Here is a 16715-nt window from a genome sequence, read left to right as displayed (position 1 = left end):
TTACATAGACACTGTTTATGCAGTAGCCCAAAAAGGACAACCCAAACACTGGCTCTAGACAGGCATATTCGTGTTTTCATAACAGCCACCATTGTTAGCAGCCACTCTGTGACAAGAGCATCAGAAAAGCACTCTTTTTCTCAAACTGCTTTATTCAGTGTTTTCACTGGTTAAAATCACCTGGTCTGTTTATTTTGGAGAGAAAGAGACCTCTGTGGATAAGTCAGCTCCTGGTAAAAACCTCCTGAACAATGAACACTAAAGGAATACTAACCAGGAGGAGTTTCAGCTGGTTGTAATCTCCAACCCTCACCAATAGATGCCACTAAACCCCCCTAATTCTTACACACTATTCCTGTAAGTACTTAAAGTACATGTTGCTGATTCATATTTTTGCCTAAGTAAGGTTTTGAATGCAGGACTTTTGCTTGTAGTGGAGTATTTTCACACTGTGGTATCACTTAACTAAAGGATATTAATATCTCTTTCACCACTGCTCAAGACACTGATGCTCTGAATAAAGTGGCTGAGAAGTAAAAACAAATTACTACATTTCTGTCCTTCCTTTTGCCTCAGAGAATTTCACAACTGACAGATTAACTGAACAAAATCTAAATAATACATTTTGTACACAAACATATTGCAACAGTGCTCCAAACTCTTTACCCTGCATTGAAAAACAACCCGGAAGATGTCAAAGCTGAATCCCATAGCTCACCTGCTGCAACAATATGAAGAAAACAAAGAGATAACAGTGTGTGAACTCTGGGCAGGGAGGGAAAAACTAAATCAATGTGGTAAAACTCCTGACACAAATTACCCAAGATCCCATAAAGGCCACTTTCTCCCAACAGATGGGAACCAATTAGCCACCTGACTCCAAGAAAACACTTGGGCAGCCGTGTGGAGCCAAGATGCAAATGAAGCAGAGGGAAAGGTGGGAGCAGACCTGCCAACTGTCCTGGGAGAGGAGAAATTAATGGAGGAGACAGCAGAGGTGCAGTTTTTGGAGAATGGAAAGTAGAATAAAGTGGGAAATGATGTATGGAGGGGGCGCAGGGCTGGGCTGAAGGTCCCCAGAGAGGTTACAGAAACAACTAGCAGAGGGCAGAAAAATCTGTTGATGGAGAACGTCATCTAATTCTGCAGGCGGTGGATCTTCCATCAGCCAACATCGACATCAGCTCGACATATTCAATCTGAGGCTAACGTGAAATCATTGATCTAGTTAATGAACATCTTGTCATATTTATTTAAGTGATGCATGGATTAGGCCAGAGGCTGCTGGCACAGCAGAACATCATGACTTTCAATCACTATTTTTGAGGGTAAAGCTGGTTAGCCCAGCTGTGCTTCACTCTACCACATTCCCCATAACACTGGGGAAGAAGTACTCAGATCTCGTACTTGAGTAAAAATAACAATACCACAGAGTAGAGAGGCTCTGTTATATGTCCTTCATTCAAACTTTTCTTTAAGAGAAATGCAGTATTACTAATCAAAAGTAGCTACAAGTTCTTATTATGCAGAGAGGCACATTTCAGAATAATATGTATTACATTATAGTTTTAGAATTATTGATACATTGGAGACTGTTTATATACTTTATCTGCTTGGTAGCTGGTGAATGTCCCCCTGCAGATCAATAAAGTTGTATTTAAATATATAATTACATATTATAATTTACTGATAACTGATAATATGTAGTATTGTCAACTAAACTGCAAAGTAACTAAAATTATCAAATACATATAGTGCAGTAAAAAGTATAGTATTCTCCTCTGAGATAATGAGGTAGAAGTATAAAGTTGCAGTACAGTACAGCAAATGTATTTAGTTACTTTCCACCACTGCTGGTGGCAGGGAAAAACTTTGTATTAAAATAAGTATTGAAAAATTCAAGAACTACGCTTCAAATCAAGCATCATTAACTTAACTGTGTTTTTTTAACCAATTTTTTATGAGGGATTAATGAGCCTCAACAGTAAGCTAGTGTTGCGATTAGATAGCATTTTAGCATTATTATATCCACCGTTAAGCTTTAAATATAGCGTTCTTCAGGGGTTACGTTTTTCAAACAAACGTTTATGAAACTTACACATTTTTTTCTAGCAAGATAATCTTCACAAAAGGAACAGCACTTTTATTACTATTGAAGCCTAAATGCAATCACCAGAAGTAGAAAGCTAACATGAGGCTATGAACAAACTACACTACAGTCACATGACCTAATATCACCACAATAACAAGAAAGCCGTCGCAGCTTGGCTACAGTGACCAGACATCCCCGATTTCCGGGGACAGCCCCCGATTTGGGTGACCTGTCCCAGGTAAAAGCTGTCTCCGAAAATGTCCCCGATTTTGACATTGAATGGAGGGAAAAATATGTGCAGGCTCAAACACCAGTTATTACGGTAGTCAGTAAACGCATCGCCAGAGAAGACGTCGTATGACTTACAGACGTTATCAGGAAGCACGACCAGACGCAGCAGCATCAACAACAATCGACAGAAGGAGAGAAGAGGAGACCAGCAGCCGCGTTAAATGGTATGTTGTGTATGAACTTATTTATTTTGTGTGAGCTGGCAGTAGACTTGACTGTGTGTGTGTGTGTGTGTGTGTGTGTGTGTGTGAAGTGAGGTAACGTAGGCTAAGTATGATTGTAACATGCAGTGCGTCTGTTTAATCTGAACTGAAGACCTAACGTAACGTTATAAAAGTCAGTGAACGTTAACATTATGTCACTGTTTTTATATCTGTCATTGGTGAAGCTGTAACGTTAGCGTGAGATTACCAGGTGATGACATTGTATGTGGCTCTGTTTTAGAAAAGGAGGAGGTGGAAGACTGCTTTGGTAGCATAGGATTTTCCTGAAGACATAGGGACCTGAGACTGTGTTAAAATAATAAATAAATAATAAGTAAATGGTTAATAGTTGTGTTAACTGCTGTATTTTGTGTCGGGCTGGCACCAGACACTGCTGTGTGGGTAACCAATGAATTTAGTAGTTATAAATGCAGACCATCTGATTAGATGATGCCCTATGTCACTGTTTTGTATGTCACTGTTGTTAGTGAAGGTGTAACTTGTTATATTAGATTACCATGAGATGACAATATTATCTCTATCTTTTGTGAGTGCACTTTATAAATGTAGGCTATTCTTTGATTTTAATAAAGCAGCATTTTGTTGATGTTGTTTAGCCTTGCTGATGCTGTTGCATGGGGGATACAGTTATTTTTATTGTATGAAAAAATCATATCTGCAGTAGAAAGTTGCACTTTGGAAATTTGGTTTGGTACATAGTGATACATGGTCTGAAAGGTTTAGGAACCTCTGATGTAGCACATTTCAAACAGAGGCAGTTACATAGAGCATATAAAAAAGAGCACAATGACTAAATTATATAAGTATATTACCAAAACTGATGTTATTTCTTTAAGAAACTATTCACTTACTATTGGCTCTGTTCTTGCAGTTTTTCTCATGTTCTCCTCTGCTCTTATTCTACCCAGGCTCCTGAGGCGGAGGCTACGGAGGTGGATGAATGAGGGGATCACGGTGATGTCATCCCTTTTTTTGATTGCCACCTTTTGCGTCATAAATATCAGTTAAGTATTCAGTTATGAGTTGAAACCTTTGACCAAAAAAATACATCCTCAAGCTAACAAGATTAAGATATTTTTGTCTTCCTCAGTGGATGGATGGTTGGTGATGTCACTCACTTGTTTGATTGCAACCTTTTTTGTAATAAAAGGTGGTCAAAATACATGAAAAAGTACTTGTCCCTGTTTTTTATTTCATAATGATAATATTTAATGATTTTTCACCGCGGCACTGAAAATGTCCCCGATTTTCATCTCAGAAATCTGGTCACCTTAAGCCTGGCATGATGACGTTCCGTAGTTTCATTTCGCCACTTGTTAGCAACTGCCTTGTTAAAGACACATAGAAGCTTCACAAGATACATTAAAGCTTCAAAGATCACCAGTGGAGTATTTATCGACGTATTTTACGTCATAAAACAAAACCTTTAAGTCTCTTAAGCTTATACTAACCACAGACCTTATTTCAGGCATCTAACCAAAAAACCCACTGACTTTTAGACAAGATCCAGGAGTGGTAAAATGTACACTCATTTCCAGGTTTGAGGACTCAGTCCTGGCACTCTTTGTAAGCAACTAAAACAAAATTTGAACCCTTCTGCAGCTTTTTTTTTTTTAATTTATTTTTTTTTTCCTTGCAATTTTTTTGTTTCAGCAAATTTAAGTTTAAATGTCTTCTTGGAATGAAAACTCGGTTGTTACAATGTGCACTAAAGTAAACACTAACGTAAACACTAAAGTACAAGTAAAAAGATCACTTGATGCAGTTAACATAACTATGGTGAGTAAATATGGCTAGCTAGCTTTGGCTAATTCTTAGAGAATCCAAACTACAAAAGGGATACAACTTGTAAAAAGCCTAAAAAACTACACAGTGTACAAACTTTGTTTACTTTTTTCAATCTGTCCCTGACATATAGCCATGAAGCTAATGCCAGCTGCAGATAGCCGGCTGATGTCTAATCAACAGAACAGAGCAGACATTAAGTTTCTGTCAGTCCTCAAACTGATGTCGGTTTTCATACTCTCCTTATTGTACTACTTAATTTAAGCATCTGGTAGTGATGGACTACAGACAGCATGCTATTGGAGCCTCGCTCTAGGAGCAGCATTATTGGTCAATGTTGATGCCGAGCCTCAGTTGAGACTTAGGCCTCTAGTTTCGCAGACCGGGCGAGGCGGAGGCGCTGGGTATGGCCAGGCGGATTTTGCAAGTTTGGCACACCATGCGCACTGGCGCAGCTACTCCTCTTTCCCACCTCCATCCCTCCTACCTACGCAAGTCGGAAAGAGGGAGGAGAGAAGGCATGGAGTGGGTTTTACACAGCCAATTCACATCACACCAATAAAATAAGCCCCTTCCTTGCCCTTAAATGCACTGCGCGAAGGCGTAATGAGAGTTTACTCAATTCACCATGGCAGAAGAGAGCAGCAGCGTCAGACGGCCAAACTTCTCCCAGGAGGAAACTGATGTTTTGGTCCGGGAGGTCCAAGCTCACAGTGTCCGAATATACTGAACTGTGAGCAGACCTCCACGGGTTTCCATTACGCGTGCCAAACGTGCCAAACGGTGGCAATCCCCTTTGATCTGACATCAGATGTGACGGGACAGTCGATACAGAGATACATTTATGTGCTGATTGCAGATAGTTGCATTGAATAGTGGTTTTTGGGGTATTTATTGCATTGTTAATGTGCCTGATATTCTGGAAACCTGCCTGTGAGGTTTTGGTGACGTGTGCACACTGTCCGCTGGTCAGCCAAACTTCCACTACACCGGGCTGTGCTCCCCCTGCGCTGACAGTAGACCTGGTTTCAGCTGGCGAGCTTTTAGCGCACCTTCGGCGAAGCCTTTTGGCACAAAACTGTCACTGCGCCAAGCTGGATCTGTCGACACCTCCCCCTGCTGCGCCGCCACACCCATCTCAGCGCACTTCGGTCTGCCAAACTACCAAACTGAATGCGCCTCGGGTTGCGCTGCTCGAAACTAGCTCTGCGCGGGGTTCGCCACCCTGCACCACCCTGCGCCACCCTGCACCGCACCGGGAAACTAGAGGCCTTAATGTCACCCACCATCATTCGTAATTACTTTATCCAACAGCTAATTTTTGAAACCTCACAAATGCCACAATGCATTTTGATGCAGTTAAGTATGTCCAGTTGGTCACGTGTCATTTTCAGAAATTCTTGCCAATCTAGAATAGATCCAGACTTTTTTCACATACACAAAATCCCCATGCTTTACAGTGGGAATGGACATTTTTGAGCAATTTTCCTTTGTATGAATAGTATGTAAGGATGTGATCTTGAACAGGCTCTGTGTCTGTGTACAGACTCACAAGGGCTGCTAGAATGGATGTAACCTTATTTATCATGCATTACGGCCTTAAGTATCCCATCAGTTTTAGTCTTTTCGCATTTGTGCTAAAATAAATTGATTAAAATCATGAATCTTCCTCAAGCTTAAAAGAAAAACTAATTTCTATTTTTGGCCTTATCACCCAGCCTTACATGACATAACTCTTTCTGAGTTTTTCACAGGGACAAAATGCAAAGAATGATCTGAAACCTGCAAGGGACTAAAAAAATAAGGTGCCTGTTTCAATTTGACACTGAATAAAACTGCAACCTTTTCAGATGCCAAACACCCAGCATCACATTTCAAATATCTCACACCCTCCAAAGAGAAAAAAAGAGGCTGGAATAAGATGCCAGGACAAGTTAAGCTCTTAAAGGACAAATTCAAAGCTGTGAACGTGTCTGAAGCTCTGTGCCTCAGCAAACTCAAAGGCAATGTTTACCTTCATTCCTTCTGACTGCTCGCACAAGGTATCGGGCAGCTGTTAGATAAAACCAAGTAAATACTGATAAGTGTAGGTGATATAAGGTGACATATTCCCCTAAACATTAAGTTGCACCGGCTGTAGTGGCTGAGTCCGATAAATCTACATAATCTGGGGTACTTCCAAGAGACAACATGCAAATAAAAGCAGGGATAGTAAACAGCTGCTTACAAATATGGGCTATTAATTTGAACTCATTGATTCTGCTTCTGCTGGGCAAAAAAGAAAAGTTGCTTTTGCAACTACATAGTAATTCATTACATAGTAAATCAACAGGTTGATTTAGCATACAAAGACTGGACAAAATATATTGCAACTGAACACATTTGGTCTCCACCTGGGGTAAAAAGTAGTGTCGATGGCATGCAGTCTGTTTTTTTGGGAACATCCAATACAATATCACATCCTTTTACACTGGGGGGGGGGGAACGAAGCATTCACCACCATGTTGAAGAGTTGTTGTGTGGCTTTCTGGACATAATTTTCCAACCTGGACCCTATTTTCCCTTGTTTTTGTGTCTAAGTGACTGATGGGATTGACATTTTTTTGCAAATTGGTATTGAGCAAGAGTGCTGCAGAAGGCTGTAATGTAAAACTTAGGGCATGTTTACACTGTCAATGTACGTCCACTAAAAGTACTTGTTTTTGCCAATGACAGGATCAGATTGGATTACTGTTAATTTATCATGTTGATCTGTTCTGTACGACATCTATTGCACGTCTGTCCGTCCAGGAAGAGGGATCCCTCCTCAGTTGCTCTTCCTGAGGTTTCTACCGTTTTTCCTTATCCGCTGTGAGGGTCCAAAGGACAGAGGGATGTCGTATGCTGTAAAGCCCTGTGAGGCAAATTGTGATTTGTGATATTGGGCTTTATAAATAAAATTGATTGATTGATTGATTGTTATTCCAATTGTTTGACAACATTATGGAATGGATCCCAACAGAGACAGATATCTTTGTTTAAGAGTAAGATCCTTTTTGTTTAACCAGAAACAAAAATGGTCTTGGTTCATCTTTTCACTGTTCCACCAATGACCAGCTCTGACTTGGTTAAAATTTACACATAATTCAGCTGTTAGCAATGAAAATATGCTGCCTCTTACACACTAAAATCACTGTTTTTATTTAAATTGAGTGTAGTGGGTTTAGCGATGGCAATTTCGGAGCTGTTAAACAGAAAAAAATTGAATGCTTTATCCAAACAGTGTTGTTTAACCACTGGTATAAAAGTTGCCTTCAAGGACATGTAGTTCTTGAGGTGGCAAATCCCTGCATGGTAACATTGTAGCACATCGTCAAAACACAGGCTAGATTTCAAGTTCAAGTTCAATGGCGTTGAGTAAAGTTAGCGCTGTTATACTGTCTCAAAACGTGCATAAAAATTCACTTAAACATGCCAGTGTTGTACGTCACAGTGTTAATGGCTGGAGGGTATTGATATTATGGTAAGTTTAATATATCAGTATATCAGTAGTAACTGTAATAGCATCTCTTGTGTGAATTTAAAATCACACGTTCCAGGCATTTACGGGCTGGGGAAAAGGAATGTTTTCCCCCCTGCTGACTCCGCCCTTGACCCACACCCTAACTATAACTAGATGTTGACTGCAAATAAGGTAAAGTGTGTATTTCTTTATTTTCTATTCATCCATCCATTCCTTATCCATCCTAATCTGTTTATTGTTTAAGAATACATGGCCAAAAGTATATGGAAACTTTAACATTGCACCTATGTGTGACTGTCGTGTATCTAATTCCAGCCTTTTGGTTTCAGGTTTTCATCTAGATTTTGGAACTTTGCTGTAGGGAAAGGAGTTGGACAAGGCTGAGTTTGGGGCTCTATGCTGACCAGTCCCAGTTCTTCCACGCCAAACTGACGAAACCAGCTCTTTATGGAGCTGGCTTTGTGCACAAAGGCATTGTGATGTTCAAACAAGGCAAGAACAAAAATATATTCTTGCCAAAAATTTACCACGTTACCACACTAACTGGAAAAACAGCCTGAAGCAAACCCTGTCCACATACTTTTGTCAATGTAATTCATCTTATCCTATTTGTGCTGAAGGTTGTGAGATTGTTAGAGTTCATTTCCAAATGACTTTAAATAGGTAAAGTCTCAACAAAATCAAACAAATTAACCTTCAAAACGGTTAAATTTGTCGCAGGGCTGTTACTACTTTCTACAGGCTTTCAAGATATTTTGACGACACAATACAAGTTCTTTATCTTGTTTCAACATCTTGAGCAAATTAAACTAACCAATGCATTTTAATAACTCAGATAACCAATTACTTTGCAGCTCTGGACCTTTGCTCTTTCTCACGTTAGTCTACATTTTGGCTCAAAACAAAGGGCACAATGTTTTTTTGTAAAATGCCTCAGCAGCTTTTAAATTAATGTGAGCAAAAATCTATGAGAGGTGCCAAACGGGAGTCCAAGAAATAGGATCGACAACAAACATAACAGGTTTTATGGGTGAAATCCAGCTTCTTCTTTGTGTGTTCTTAATCTCAAAGTGTATAAACACCCAGTCAAATCCATCACGTTTCACTTAAAAACACAGAGTGCAATCAGATCTGTTTTGACTGGCTGTGTCTTGCTGCCAAATTCTCTAACCTGGCAGGTTGACAGGTTACCAAAACTCTGTCCAATAAACAAGCAACTTATGAATTCATGTGACTGTTGTTTGGAGGATATAAATCCGCTGGTGTGAGCTTTAACAAAGCAAAACTGCAGGAATGTAAACCTCTCTCCAATAGTTTGATCCAGGGAATATAAACTGGAGATGTGTGCTGTGTGCACTTTTAGTGATGGATGTTTCTGAGAAACTACACTGACGTATTTGTCCTCCTGCATCCTTGTTGTTGTAGTTGCAACATTTGGAACTGTTTTTACATGTTACTACATTGATTAATCATGAGTCACCAACACTGATCCCTGTTCAGTTACTACTACTACAACTGACAAACACTGTAAAAGCCATGCACACACTGATTTTAATAAATTGATCACACTGGATTAAAGATACAGAAACAGGAGCGGAAACTTGACTGACAAACCTCCAAAACCCCTTCGTTCACTTTTAAATTTAACTTATCATTGTCAGATCGAGAATTACCACCTCACAATACAAAGTTACAGCTTACATCCCTGTCTGTCCAGACTCATATGTAGCCTTAACAGCAGACAATGCCTCGTATGTGGAAGTTACTGCAAAGAAGATACAAATTCTAAAACATGAATGCATCACAAACATCTTAATCATCAGAGGACCTGAGATATGACTTGGAATAATGGCCAGAAAAGTGTTTTTGGAGAACATTATTATGTCACAGCGAAGTTGACCTTTGACCTTTTGGATATAAAATAATTTCTATTTTTTATCCTATCAGACATTTGTATGAAATTACATCATAATTAACATATAAATTCATGAATTATGGTCAATCACTTGGCATCACCTCAATAACCTCTCAGTTCATTTTCAATTTCCAGCGGCCATTATCAACAGGCATAGCCAAAATCTGTGTCAATGCAATTAGAAAATTAGAAAAACAGACAATTGGACCAATGAAACATATCACAAGACTGGGACAGATAAGGTAACATAAACTTGATGTTTGACGTATGCCCAACAAATTCTAATCAGTTCATTGTTGAGTCCAAAGGCCCGTTTCCACCGCAGGAACTTCGGGGTAATTTTACGGGGCCGGGGCCGTTGGTGCGTGTCTCCACCGCAGGAACCACCCCCGAAGGACAGAGTTCCGGAACTTTTACAGGGGCTAAACAAGTCCCTGCCTCAGGGTAGGTACTCAGAACGGCCCCGAAAGACTCCTGGCTGGGGCTTGGGGATTACTTGGTGCTGACTGGATATACTCAAGGAGGGATGTGACGACAACAGAAAGCCACAAAATAGCCGGCATTTTTAAAACTCAGCAGACGAGGGTCAGCTCGTTCATATAGCTTCAGCCGCCATCTAAAAAAAAAACTCACTAAATGGCCCGTGACAAAAATATTTTTTCCAGTGGATATCTTAGTTACAACATGATTGAGCTAGCAAAGCAGTTTTGTGTTGATATGTGTGGTATTTATTCAGTTATGGAAAGTCACGATGTCTAGAAAGCATCAGCTACATCAGGACGTCATCTGTTAAAAGCCTCCCGTTGTCGGATACGACATGAAACTACTCCAGTTAGCTCAATCATGTTGTAACTAAGACATCCGCTGGAAAAAGTATTTTCTTCACGGGCCATTTAGTGAGTTATTACAGACACCGCTATCGGCTAACGGCGTCCCTATGTCACCCCGGCCGAAATGGTCGCGCAACGATTACGTCACATCCAGAGGCAGCCCGTAACTTTACAGGAACCTTCCTCGTACTCCGCTCTCTCAGTGGAGACACGGCGGTTGAGAGGGCCGAGCGAGAGGACGTTCCTGTAGTAGTTCCTGCCCCCCAAATAGTACCAGGAACTTCTTCAGTGGAAACGGGCCTCAAGTGGACGTTAGTGCCAAATTTCAAGAAATTCCCTGATGCTGTTGTTGAGATATCTCGTTCATGAGAATGAGATGGATGCAAGGTCACAGCAACCTTGACCTATGAACCTTGACCACCAAAATCTAATCAGTATATCCTTGAGTCCAAATCAACCTTTGTCCCAAATTTGAAAAAATTCTCTCAAGTTGTTCTTGAGATATTGGGTTCATCAGAATGATCAGACAAGGTCACAGTGACCTTGACCTTTGACCTACGACCACCAAAACCTAATCAGTTTATCACTGAGTTTAGTTTAGTTTAGGCTTTTTAAAAGTTGGACATTGGTGTCATATTTGAAGAAATTCCCTTGAAGTGTTCTGGAGATATCATGTCCACAAGGATGGGACGTACATAGGGACGTATGGACGTACAGAAGTATGGATGTACAGACGTACCGTCAGAAAGACGGATGGACACCAAAAACATAATGTCTCCGGCAAAAGCTATTGCCAGTGTGGAGGCATAAAAAATGACCATCACAAGCAAGGCAAGACGACAATACCTACCAGGTAAAGTAGGGAACACCCCGAGCCCTAAAGCTTCACACTTACTGTGAGTCAAACAAAAATGTCTTTGGGAATATGCAGCACTGAAGCATTACATCAACTGACATGACAAAGGAGTAATTTACTGAGTTAGTATTCTTATGCTGTTAAGTTGGAAAACTCATGAGACACAGATTAAAGAAAACAGTGATCTAAAATTGATGCATCATACACAGTAAATTCCTGTAAAACTTTCAATCACAAGCACTGGTCAATCTACAAAAACTCTTAATCCTACATCTCCCATCATGCAACTGACCAGAATCTTTCGTAAGACTCCTCTATGTCTGGTAAACGTCCACACCCTTCAAACTCAATGCCCTCTGGCTTTCATTAAAAAGTTTCTGAACCGCAGCCAAGATACATACACAAGAGAGTAGAACCGCACGTGATGAGTACATTAATCTTGGTGTATAAAACTGGTGGATCTTCCCTTTACAGCGGGTCCAGTAGGGGACCAGTAGTTTTTTTGGCCCCAAGGCCTTGATCGCAATCTTCAAATTCCTTGTTTTGTCCAAACAACACAAACATCAAACCCCAAAGGTATTAAATTAGCCAATGGTTGCCATCTATACGGCTGTGGGCACACATAAAATGCCTATAAATAACTGCATGTCATCATCAGTGTAAGAGGCGCACACAAAACAGCAGGAAATGGTTTTACAGACAAGAAGGAAACAGCTCACAAGCAGTGAAGGTTACAGAACAAGAAATCAAACTGACGTAAACTCTCATTCGAACACAGTAATCCTGCAGGCAATTAAGTTAGCCGAGAATTACGTGAGCGTTGACACATCCTAAATGTTGGATGAAGTCCAGCAGCAGCAAATCAGGCTTTTAAAGAATAAAACTAAAAAGCAGGGGGATTACAAGGTTTTCCAAACTCATGGGGAAAGAAGGAGAGCTATAGTCAAATGTAATGAGAAAACAAGAAGAATGAAAACTTTAAATTAGGACTACTGGAAATTCTCCTCAAGTTTTTTTTTACCTCACAGAACTGAAACAACAACAAGCACTCTCTTCGTGCAGGACATGGGTGGCCTGTGGCTCAGCTGGAGCGCTTATCAATTCTAATTCTGCATCTGAAAACACACTGGAGACAGAGAGGAAACAAGCCACTTACATTTCATTATCGCCTCGCTCTTCCCACTGCAGGAGGTGGCTGATAGGGAAGATGCTTTTGATAAATAAAACTTTAAATATTTTTCTAAAAAAAAAAAAAAAAAAAGATGATAGTGGAGGGAGAAAGCTGCACCCAGTGTCCAAATACCACAAAAAAAATGCAGGAGTAAGGTACATCAAAAAGTTTACAGGTTTTTAACCAATCACCGTAACACTGGGTGACAATGGCATTAGATCCCTGCTGCGGGCTGTCTGATGAAAGGACAGGAATTCAGATAACAACACAAAGCACACCTGGTAGTAAAACAACAAAAGGAACACACTGACACAGATGTAGCACTATAAATGTCTGTTGAGCGTCGTAAAGACATGTGAAGCTACAGTAGGAGTAAGGGAAGAAATCAGAGGGAATAAAACTCAATAAAATGCCTGTAAACATCATTAAAAGCAGCGTTTCACAAAGTGCACACTCCAAAAATGAATTCATGTTTCGATATATCAATGCTACAATCACGCATTTCGTGCTGCATGACTGACTGAGCACAATGCACATGCAGAAGTGTGCAGACAAAGCCAAAGAGGGATGCAGCTCCCACCTACAGGACCAAACAAAGCAAATATCCTCACATCGGAAATAACTTTGTTGCGTTTCCTCAACGCTCCGTCAGACAGACTCCATACAATAAATCATCATTTTAAAGAGAAATGTGGAGCTCACCTTTCTTTAGTTCCTGTGTAGGACAACAGCAGCAGTGATCTCTTGACGGTCTGTCTGTGGGTGTCTGCTCTCCTCCGCTCCTCCGTGGGTTTAATCGGGGCAGCAGCAGCAGCGGCGGCGGCGGCGGCGGCTGTTGCGAAATTGTTGATGCGCGCTTCGCCTTGTTTAGTGGGCGGCGTGGCTGCTCGCTGTTTTCTTCCTATGTTTCAAACCAGCGAAAACACTGAAAAGCCCTCCCACTCCCGCTTCACTGGCTCAGCCTCTCTGCGAGAGCGGATACGCCCTCTCACTGTAGGAGAAATAAAATGTAGACACACACATTACAGGCTTCAGGTGACACGCTGAGAATAAAACCGTGTCACCACGAGCTGGGGGTGTGATGTGACGCGAGTGTGGCCGGCGGTGAGCAGAGCCGAGCCGGCTGCCTGGAGTCCTGCTGCACCGCTGCGCTCCGCTTGCTTTTGGTGGCTCTGACTGCACTGCAAAAAATGTCTATCCTGACATGGCTTTGTAGTCTCTGACACAGTTTCTAAAGTGGCGACAGAGGCGCGCGCAGAGGGGCACAGCCCGGCCCTGAAAGAGCCAGGCACAGATGCCCTAATTTACCCCCTTCAGATCACCCAGTTTTCCCTGTAGTTGTCGCCAGTGCCTCTCTGATACTCAAGTGCCTTCCTGTCGCACAGTGTCCCTCTTTTCAGCCCAGATGCTCCTCAGGTCAATTCTTTGGTGTCTCTAAAATGGCCCTGTGGTTGGTGCAGGTGTCCTGTAGTTTGCTACACAGTGCTCCTATGTTCACCAGACTGCTCCTATTGTTAAAATGTCCCTGTGGTTGGTTAAAATGCCCCTCTGGTCACCCAGTAAGTGCTGTCATGGCCCCCAGTGCCCCTACCCAGCAAACATTAGGCCTTTTTACACAGAGGCTGCACTAAAGGGTCGCTACAAAGTCCCTTCTTTGCAGTTTTACACAGAACCAAGTAAAACAGCATGTCGGCATTGTGGAATCAAAAGAGGCGTAATAGGCGTGACATGTAACACAACAGCGTCGGCCTCATGGGCAGTGCTTTTATAAACAATAACAATGGCAAAACATGGCATTAACAATAATTTACCTTCCCTGTGATATGGTGACTGATTTTATCCTCAGTTAGTAGGGTAAAAAGCTCCCTGACCTCATTGATTTCCCAATTTGCGGACATTTTCAGCCGCTCCTCTTCTTTCTGAGTTTGCTGCTAACTGCTATACTACATTTCTATGAAGGCTCTCCTTACTCATTACATTTGTTTAGAAGTCAGTGGATTTATTTTTTCTTTTCTAACATGTATCAACTGTGATCATGCAGTTCTGCGTGTGGTTTGTTTGTCCAAGTGGCGTTCTCGTTCCTCTACCTCGTTCATGTGCTGCTCGGATTGGGCAGCTCATCGGTAGAGACAGGCAGAGGACAACAGATGGAAATAAAGATTCCCCACCAGATCACCTATGGCCATACCTCAAGTCCATGCCTGAAGTTTCAAATGTTTGCTCTGTTTACCACGCACAAACTTCATCACGGCCTACAAGAATTGGCCATCCAACCTGACAAAGCATGTTGAGGTCTGTAAACTTTTGCTTCATTCCAGTTGAATATTTTAAACAAAGTTGTCTGTGCTTATAGTCATTGCAGTTTTGTGCTATGTTAAGTCAAATGACTGTTAATGGATATGCATGTGAAGTTGTCGTACTCTGTTGGAAAAATATTTGCACAGCGTTTTCACTTTAGCTGTGGATTCACATAGGGCCTGATATTGTGTGTGTGTGTGTGTGTGTGTGTGTGTGTGTGTGTGTGTGTGTGCAACAATGAGTTAAGAGGGTTTTTTTTAAAGTACTTTAAATAAAAGTTTTTTGAAGGGAATTACTCCAGTTCTTTAAATCAAGTAATAATTTGACTTCATAACTTTCACTTGTATTGGAGTAATATTTGACCAAAAGTATCTTTACTTTAACTCAAATAATAGAGATCTGTACTTTGTCCACCACTGTCAGAACATTACATCTGTGCCACCCATGATCCTGTCCTGCTGGCTGTCCCATTTATACAGACATTATTTTGGCGCTGTTACTACTGCAGATGCTGACTTACAAGCGAGACAACTCTGTTAGTCATTCCACGATAGTACCTTGTTATTCATAACAGTGAGGCGCCATAACAGCGTGAAATTCCCGCCTTGGAAAGGAAGTGTAGAATGGGCTACTGAGACATGAAATGATTGTTGTTTAAATGTCCAGTCACAATGAGTAAGTATAGTTGTGGCTAGAGCAGCTATGTGACTCACTGTGTGACTACATGTGAATCAGCAATCAGCCCCTTGGTCTGAAAGCAGAGGCTCTGAAGAAAATGCTAAGTTAGAATTCAGCTAACTATGAAGTATTAGCTTAAAAGAAAAGTGGTTAAGGTTAGAAACACATCTTCATAAAAAAAAGAATTGTTAAGTGGATTATTGCTATGTTTGGCCTTGTATTTGCTAACTTCATTGGTTTATTTGTGTGTTGTGTATGCTACAGACAGAATGTGTCCACAGCTATACATGTCTTAATCAAAACGTCCTGTTATGGTCCAAAAATATTTCCAAAGTGAAAGCTGTGCTGACGTCCGCCATAGCCACCAGCTGAACATCCTTCCCGGGCAGTCTAGCAAGCATCTAACATCGAAATACAACATGAACACCAACAACTAATAAATGTTGACTAACACAGGACACAAACCCCAGTCTCCTAGGTGATTGTCCTGGACTTGACCCATTCATTAACTACACTGCCTGGCCAAAAAAAAAGTCACCACCAAAAAAAAAAGGTCATACACTCTAATATTTCGTTGGACCGCCTTTAGCTTTGATTACGGCACGCATTCGCTGTGGCATTGTTTCGATAAGCTTCTGCAATGTCACAAGATTTATTTCCATCCAGTGTTGCATTAATTTTTCACCAAGATCTTGCATTGATGATGGTAGAGTCTGACCGCTGCGGAAAGCCTTCTCCAGCACATCCCAAAGATTCTCAATGGGGTTAAGGTCTGGACTCTGTGGTGGCCAATCCATGTGTGAAAATGATGTCTCATGCTCCCTGAACCAGTCTTTCACAATTTGAGCCCAATGAATCCTGGCATTGTCATCTTGGAATATGCCCGTGCCATCAGGGAAGAAAAAATCCATTGATGGAATAACCTGGTCATTCAGTATATTCAGGTAGTCAGCTGACCTCATTCTTTGAGCACATACTGTTGCTGAACCTAGACCTGACCAACTGCAGCAACCCCAGATCATAACACTGCCCCCACAGGCTTGTACAGTAGGCACTAGGCATGATGGGTGCAT

General features: G+C 41.3%; 1 protein-coding gene across 2 annotated transcripts in view; it reads right to left on the bottom strand.

Annotated features, from left to right (window-relative positions):
• The window catches only part of rnf152 (ring finger protein 152), an 85850-nt gene extending 72000 nt beyond the window's left edge, over window positions 1-13850 (bottom strand). For both annotated transcript variants that reach the window (XM_078162663.1, XM_033639543.2), the window contains exon 1: window positions 13369-13850. The gene's annotated coding sequence lies outside the window, so the exon portion shown is untranslated. The remainder of the gene's footprint in view (window positions 1-13368) is intronic.
• Window positions 13851-16715: the final 2865 nt, after the last annotated feature.

Source organism: Epinephelus lanceolatus, chromosome 20 (assembly GCF_041903045.1).
Source record: "Epinephelus lanceolatus isolate andai-2023 chromosome 20, ASM4190304v1, whole genome shotgun sequence".
NCBI classification, from domain to species: domain Eukaryota; kingdom Metazoa; phylum Chordata; class Actinopteri; order Perciformes; family Serranidae; genus Epinephelus; species Epinephelus lanceolatus.
Note: the sequence above shows the minus strand (reverse complement) of the source record. Positions and strands in the feature narration are given on the sequence as shown.